The sequence below is a fragment of the Monodelphis domestica genome, chromosome 1 (genome assembly GCF_027887165.1).
Source record: "Monodelphis domestica isolate mMonDom1 chromosome 1, mMonDom1.pri, whole genome shotgun sequence".
Classification (NCBI taxonomy): Eukaryota; Metazoa; Chordata; class Mammalia; order Didelphimorphia; family Didelphidae; genus Monodelphis; species Monodelphis domestica.
In genome coordinates, this window is record NC_077227.1 from 208871124 (window position 1) to 208878964 (window position 7841).

Consider the following 7841-nt stretch of genomic DNA (forward strand, 5'->3'; position numbering starts at 1 on the left):
CCTTCCTTCCTTCCTTCCTTCCTTCCTTCCTTCCTTCCTTCCTTCCTTCCTTCCTTCCTTTTTCTTTGTTTGTTTTTTTCTTTCTAAAGTAGTATCATTACAGGAATAGATACAATAAATACAAGACTGAAGAACAGTAAGGGCTGGGCAGTTGGAGTTAAGTGACTTGCCTAGAGTCACACAACTAGGAAGTATCTGAGGCCAGATATGATGAATTTCTATTAAAAAGTATTTTTCTAAGAAAAATTTGCCTTTTTTCTCTCTCATCTTTCATTCTACTCTCTTCCTCCAGCCATCGGGAAAGCAAGAAAAAACAATGACCCCATTTACAAACATGTAACAATCAAGCAAAACAAATTCCTGCATTGGCTATGTCTGGGGGACAAAAAAGTCTCAATCTGCACTTGTGAGTCCATCACTTCTCTCTCAGGAGGTGAGTAGTACAGCAATGTATTTCATTACTTCTAGTCATGTTGGTAGGTATATTGACACCAAGAATGATGGGCATGGTAATAGAGTAAGGCTTTATATATGGGAGATGAGCAATATTCGTTCTATTGGTAACAGTAGAATAGTGTTGAATGCTTATTTGATTTTCAAGGAATATTTGGTGATTGATTGGTAGTATTCTAGGTACTAGGCATTTTTTCGTATGTTATTCAGTTGTTTCCAACTCTTCTTGACCCCATAGACCAGTTCATGGGATTTTCTTGGCAAAGATACAGGAGTGGTTTGCCATTTCCTTCTCCAGTGTGTCCCCATTTTACAGAGGAGGAACTGAGGCAAATTGATGTTAAATGACTTGCCTAGGGTCTCACAACTATTAAGTATTTAAGGCTAAATTTAAACTCAGATTTTCCCAAGTGTTCTATCCAGTTGACTCCTAGCTAAACTAGTTGTGAATATGTTAAGGAGAGTTACTAGGTAAAAGAGAGCAGGTAGGAGCAGATCCCTAAATAGGGGTCACTTTGACCTTGCCTTTCTCTGTAATATGAGTAAGAAGCAAAATGATAGTCAGGTTCTCAGGAGTAAATTTTCCCTTGGCTTTGTACTGAAAGACTTACACAGCCATTCTTTATCGATCACCATGACTACTTGGCTATGACCAAGAGGAAGAGCAATTGGTAGAAGATATTCTAATTCTAACTTTTTTCTAAAATTTCTTTCACTTCCTTTACTTCTTTCTTGTTTATTTATTTATTTTTTTTGGTTTGATTTTTAAAAAACTCTTACCTTCTATCTTAGAATCAATACTAGGTATTGGTTCCAAGGCAGAAGAATGGTAAGGGCTAGGCAATGGGCATCAAGTGACTTGCCCAGGGTCACACAGCTAAGAAGTAAGTAAGGTGGAAAAGCGGTTAATTTTAAAAGAGTTGGACTTGATTATTTGTCACCAGGAATTTAATTAATTCAAAAGAGATTTTTATTTACAATTTATTTACAAAATGTAGAAAGAGTGAATAAGAAATCAGAGAGAGGATAAGGTAAGATATTTAGCCTAAATACTAAGTAATTTACTCCCTGCCCCTGGGCTGGAAGAGTTAGTTCTTAACCAGAGGGGCCTCAGCCCTTGTACCTGAGACCCTGGGGATGCAGGGAATCTCTCTCAAGAGGATAGGTCTCTCCTGAGGTTAGTCTCTTCTGAATATCCAGCAGTTAAGAAACAGCTTTTCACTCACCATGTGTCAGTCTAAAGGAATAGGGTCTCAGGTCAAGTCAGCAGATCCTTCTGCCCCTCTTCACCAGCCTCAACTCAAAAGCATGAAGAATTGAACTCCTTCAGGAAGTTGTCACTCCCTTTTAAAGACATTTTCTCTTTGTGTCACTTCCTCTGTCTTCCCTTAATTTTACATCTACCAATCACAGTTGATGCTCTGTTTTAGGACTGCCCAGAAGGCAGTCAGTTGATTCGGATTTGTCACCCACTATTGCACACGTGGGTCACAGACCTCCCCCGCTCAAGTGTGAATGGGGTGTTTGAACCTTTAGTGATTAAATCTAAAATGGGCAACTTTTTTTTTTAGGCAATGGGGGTCAAGTGACTTGCCCAAGGTCATACAGCTGGGAAGTGTCTGAGGTCAGATCTGAGCCCAGGACCTCCCGTCTCTAGGCCTGGCTCTCAATCTACTGAGCCACCCAGCTGCCTCCCAAAACAGGCAACTTTTAAGTAGGGTGTTTACACTTTTGGGGATTAAAATCTAAAAATAGGCCTGGGCTACAATTTAAATCTTCACAATCAGGGGAGAGTTAATTTCATTTTCACAATCAGGAGAGAATTAAATTTAATCTTCACAAGTGCCTGAGACCAGATTTGAACCCAGGATCTCCCATCTCTGGGCCTGGCTCTCAATCCACTGAGCGACCTAGCTGCCCCTTTTGGCTTGGTTTATCTAGATTTGAAAGGGATTTGAGGTCTCCCACTAATATAGTTTTAATGTCTCCTCCTGAAGCTCATTTAATTTCTCCTTTAAAAATTTGGAGGCAATACCATTTGGTGTTCATATGTTTAATATTGATATGAACAGGCTTTTCTCAAACCCCTTGACTCATTACACTCCCATTCTGGAGTTTTGGGGAAAAAATCTTAAACAAAACTCAGAGATGGCTCATGTCTAGAGTCTCCTCAATTCTTTAAAAGATGTACTAAATGTTCAAAGTAAATAGCTGATATTGGAGAGCTATTTATTTCTTTCCCACTAATAAAATGCTGAAAATGCAAAAGACACATGAGAATTCATTGATAAATATTTAAGAGATGAAACAATAACCCATCACATATTCTCCTGAGGGGCAAAAATAGCTGTGTCGGACTGCTGGAAAAAAAAACCAAACATTTTCACATTCACATTCACATTTGCACTATTCAAGAAACTCACAAAATCCAGATCTTCTTATCCAATCAGATATCGATAGCCCCTTTCTCCCTTAGCTGCAGAATCCTACAGTTAATAGCTCCTTTCTCCTATGTGAAGCTGTTGTAGAAATTTCTCCGATAAAGTCTAATTTCTCAAGCATATAGAAAATATTGGATTTATAAGAATACAAGCCATTTACCAATTGACAAATGGTTAAAGGCTATGTATGAATAAGCAATTTTTAGATAAAGAAATGAAAGCTATCAATAATCATGAAAAAAAATGTTCTAAGTCCCTCCTGATTAGAGAAATGCAAATTAAAACAACTCTGAGGTACTACCTCACTCCTATTAGATTGGCCAGTATAGTATGATAGTAAAGGAAAGTGGTAAATGTTGGAGGGGATGTGGCAAAATTGGGACACTAATGCATTGTTGATGGAGTTGTGAACTGATCTAACCATTGTGGGAGGGCAATTTGGAACTATGGTCAAAGGGCTATAAAAGTGTTCATATCCTTTGATCCTGTAATACCACTACTGGACCTGCATCTGAAAGATAATAAAAAAGGGGAAAGGACCTAGTTGTACAAAAATACTTACAGCTGCTCTTTTAGTGGTGGCAAAGAATAGGAAATTAAGGGGATTTCCATCAATTGGGGGAATAGCTGAACAAATTATGGTTCATGTTGGTGATGGAACACTATTGTGCCATAAGAAATGATAAGGCAAGATGATTTCAGAAAAAGTTGGAAAGGTCTGCATGAACTGATGCAGAGTGAAATAAGCTCAGCCAAGAGAACATTGTATGATGATCAACTGTGAAAACTTAGCTACTCTCAACATTGTGATGATCTGGGACTATTCTAAAAGACTTATGATGGAGAATGCTATCCATCTTCAGAGCAAGAACTGTTGAATTAGATGGATGCAGATCAAAACATACCATCTTCCACATCAGTGTATTTATGGCTTTATTTTGGGCTTTTGTTTTGTATGAGTGTGCTCATCCAACAATGACCAATATGGAAATGTGTTTTGCATGATAATACGCTTATGGCCTAGATCAAATTACTTATCCTCTCTGAGTATAGGGGAAGGGAAGGAGATAGTATGGATTTTATAATTTTGGATAACACATGTTGAAAATTATAATTACATATAATTGGGAAAATAAAATATATTTGAGTAAAAAAAAAATTAAAGAAAAGCCTGTCCTCTTCTAAGGGTCAGAATCTTCCAAGAATGAGTAGAGTATTCCTGAACCCAGAGCCATGATAAAATACTTCACAAACCTCAAAGTATTATATAAATGTCAGATATTATTATTTTGTGGAGATGTTATTCAGTCATATCCAATTTTTTGTGACCCTGTTTGGGGTTTCCTTGGCAAAGATACTGGAGTGGTCCACCTTTTCTTCTCCAATTCATTTTACAGATGAGGAACAAACAGTTGAGGCAAAAAGTAACTTTCCTAGGGTCAAATATCTAGTGTCTGAGGCAATATTTTAACTCAAGGAGATGGATCTTCCTAACTATAGGCTCAGTGCTCTATTCACTTTGACAACTTTATATCTAAAATCTTGTTACTATCTAGCATTTGGGCCTTTATCTGAGTTTCTTTTATACTTATTTTGTCTTCCTTCCTTCCTTCCTTCCTTCCTTCCTTCCTTCCTTCCTTCCTTCCTTCCTTCCTTCCTTCCTTCCTTCCTTCCTTCCTTCCTTCCTTCCTTCCTTCCTTCCTTCCTTCCTTCCTTCCTTCCTTCCTTCCTTCCTTCCTTCCTTCCTTCCTCCCTTCCTCCCTTCCTCCCTCCCTCCCTTCCTCCCTTCCTCCCTTCCTTCCTTCCTTCTTTCCTCTCAATATCTTGACTAGGATTCCTTGACCCATTATGGTGCTGAAGGCAGCTAGAGCAAAAAGCTTTGGTAGAAGATATACTAGGAAAAGAATTAGAACTTTGGAGTGTTAGTGATGCTGATTAAGGATTTGTAGAAACATAACTTTGGACTTTGTAGGACTTAATTAGTCACAAGAATTGCTTCAGCAAGCAATTCTGAGGACAAGAGGGCACGAGTGAGTAATCAATATTTAATGGTAAGGGGAGGATGAAGCCCAGCACACTCTCATTTAGTCTGTGCAATAAGCACCTACAGCTTATATGTTAATAAACTTTATGACCTGTGGATGAAAACCCTCAGTCTGCTTGCTCATCCACATGTAGGACTTCTGGACTAAGGTTCAGTCTGAGAGAACTTCACCTCCATTTCTCTTTTATTGTCTTAATTATGTCTGTAGCCATCCTGCTGGTATGGATGAATCTGTTGTAGACAAAGTAGACAAAGACAAAAGTTGCCCTTTATTCCTGATCCCTAATGTTTTGAAGGTACCTAACTTTTCTTCCATTTGTAGATGCCCTTACTCTTGGTTAAAGATAAGTAAGCGTTAGATGTTAGAGTAATCCTCAGCAGCTCTGGGCCACCATGAGAATCCTCTCCAGTCAAGATTAAAATGTCACCACAAAATGAATACAGGAGTGAAAGAACCAACAAGGAGACAGAGTGAAGCAACTTTCAAGAAAAGAAAAACCCAAAAGGTAGGCAATGCACATATGGGGCACTGGGGTGGGAGGAGAGCAGACCCAACAAAAAGGTGTAGAAAGGAGGGAAGAGCAAGGCAAGAATGATCCATAACACCACTCCCCCCCCCCCCCCCCCCCCCCGCCACATATCTGTTGTCTGAGGTTTGGGGACCTATGTCCCAACCAACATCTAGATCCTGAGACCCTGCCTGAGCAAATATAGGTAAAAACCAACCCATACCACTTGAAATTTCAAACCTGTGGAGGAGTCAGGAGCCCCAGTCCAGGGAATTCTAGTCTGGGCTTGGGACAAGGATTTAATTCACACTTTGGGGTCTAAGTACTAAGTACTGATTTTTTTGCTCAAGGTGGAACTCCAAGACAGGACAATCAAGGGCGTGCCTGATTGGATCAAGTACACAGTGAGACCAAAAACTTGAGACTAAGCCTGAGGCTAGAATTTGATCAGTCCCTGACCTGACCAAGATCAAAGTGAGATTGAAGAGCAGTGGCATCTGGCATGGGGTGCCTTGGATGCACAATGGCTTAGGCAGTGAAAAAACCTGTCAGGTTAGACAGAGTGTCTGAGCCACACTACTGCTGCTCCCTCCCTCTGGGACCTGTTGCAGCCTCCAGCACCCCTGACCCGCGGTAACCCTGTATGACCACAAGGCCGTGATAAAAAATGTGGACATGTTGGAGGAGATACAGCAGGACTCTGTAGAGTGTGCCACCCAGGCCCTGTAAAGTACAACATAGAGAAGGATATAGCAGCCCATATCAAGAAGGAGTTTGACAAGAAGTACATTCCCACTTGGCACTGCATCATGGGAGGAACTTTGGCAGCTATGTGACGCACGAGACAAAGCACTTCATTTATTTCTACCTGGGCCAGGTCACCATTCTTCTGTTTAAGTCTGGTTAGAGCATGGCCTGTGCTTCCTGCCCAGAGAGCCATCTAAATCACAAGGACTGCAGCCTAAATTCCAAATACCAGAGACTGAACTAGCTTCAGTGTTGCCATGGGAACACCTAGAGATTTAAAACCTTTATTGTGTTGTTATTGTACAGGGCATCCTATGTACTAGTTTGTTGTGGTTATAAAAAAATTAGCAACACACACACACACACACACACACACACACATACACAAAGTGAGATCAAAAGCTTACCCCTACGTCTGAGGCAAGTCTTTCAGCTGTCAGCATCACGCGGGTCAATTGAACCAGTAGGGGGAGGGCAACACTCAGAGCTCTCCATCCCTCAGACCATCACATCATTCCCCCCAAGCCTAACTACAATTAGATAGGAAAAATCAGCAAACAACAAAAAAAAGCACCTAATTCTAAAGAATTTTTATGGAGATAAAGAGCAGAAGGGGACAGTGAAAGCAAAGGAAACACACCCAAAGCCCAAAAGAAAAATATGGATTGGACACAGATTCTGGAAGAACTCAAAAAGGACTTCTGGGGGCAGCTGGGTGGCTCAGTGGGCTGAGAACCAGGCCTAGAGATGGGAAGTCTTAGGTTCAAATCTGGCCTCAGATACTTCCTAGCTGTGTGACTCTGGGCAAGTCACTTAACCCCCATTGCCTAGCCTTTACTGTGCTTCTGCCTTGGAACCAATCCACAGTAGTGATTTTAAGGTGGAAGATAAGGGTTAAAAAAAAAGGACTTCAAAAACCAATTCAGAGAGGCAGAGGAAAAGTGGAAAAGAGAAATGAAAGTGATACAAGGAGAAAGGAATGTGAAGCAAGAAGTAATGAAGGTAATACAAGAAGAAATGGATCAATTGAAAAAGGAGCACCAAAAAATAACAGAAGAAAATCAGGCCTTAAAAATCATAGTTGACCATCTAGAAACTAATATTTCATGAGAAATCAAGAAACAATAAAGCAGAATCAAAGGAATGAAAAAATAGAGGAAAACATGAAATATTTTATTGAAAAGACAACTGACCTAGAAAATAGATCTAGGAGAGGCAATTTGAGACTTGTTGGATTACCTGAAAGCCTTGATCAAGAAAAAACCTTGGATACCATATTATAAAGAATTATAAAATATAACTGCCCAGAGTTCCTTGAATAAGAAAATAAAATTGAAATTGAAAGAATTCACAGATCACTGCCAGAAAGAAATCCTCAAATAACAACTTTCAGAAATATAATAGCTGAATTCAAGAGCTACCAAGTCAAGGAAAAAATACTTCAAACAGCCAGAAAGAAACCATTCATATACCATAGTGCTCCAATCAGGATCACTCAGGACCTAGTGGCTTCTACATCAAAGGATCAAAAGGCATGGAATATGATATTCAGGAAGGCAAAAGATTTGTGTTTACAACCCAGAGTCACCTATCCAGTAAAACTGAGTATATTCTTTCAGGGGAAAAAATTCATTTTTTCAATAAGAT

The 7841-nt window shown here is 39.8% G+C and overlaps 1 pseudogene; it reads left to right on the top strand.

The window, feature by feature from the left end:
* Positions 1–6092: 6092 nt before the first annotated feature.
* On the top strand, positions 6093–7224 carry LOC130458970 (dynein light chain 1, cytoplasmic-like; annotated as a pseudogene).
* The last annotated feature ends 617 nt before the right edge of the window (positions 7225–7841 follow it).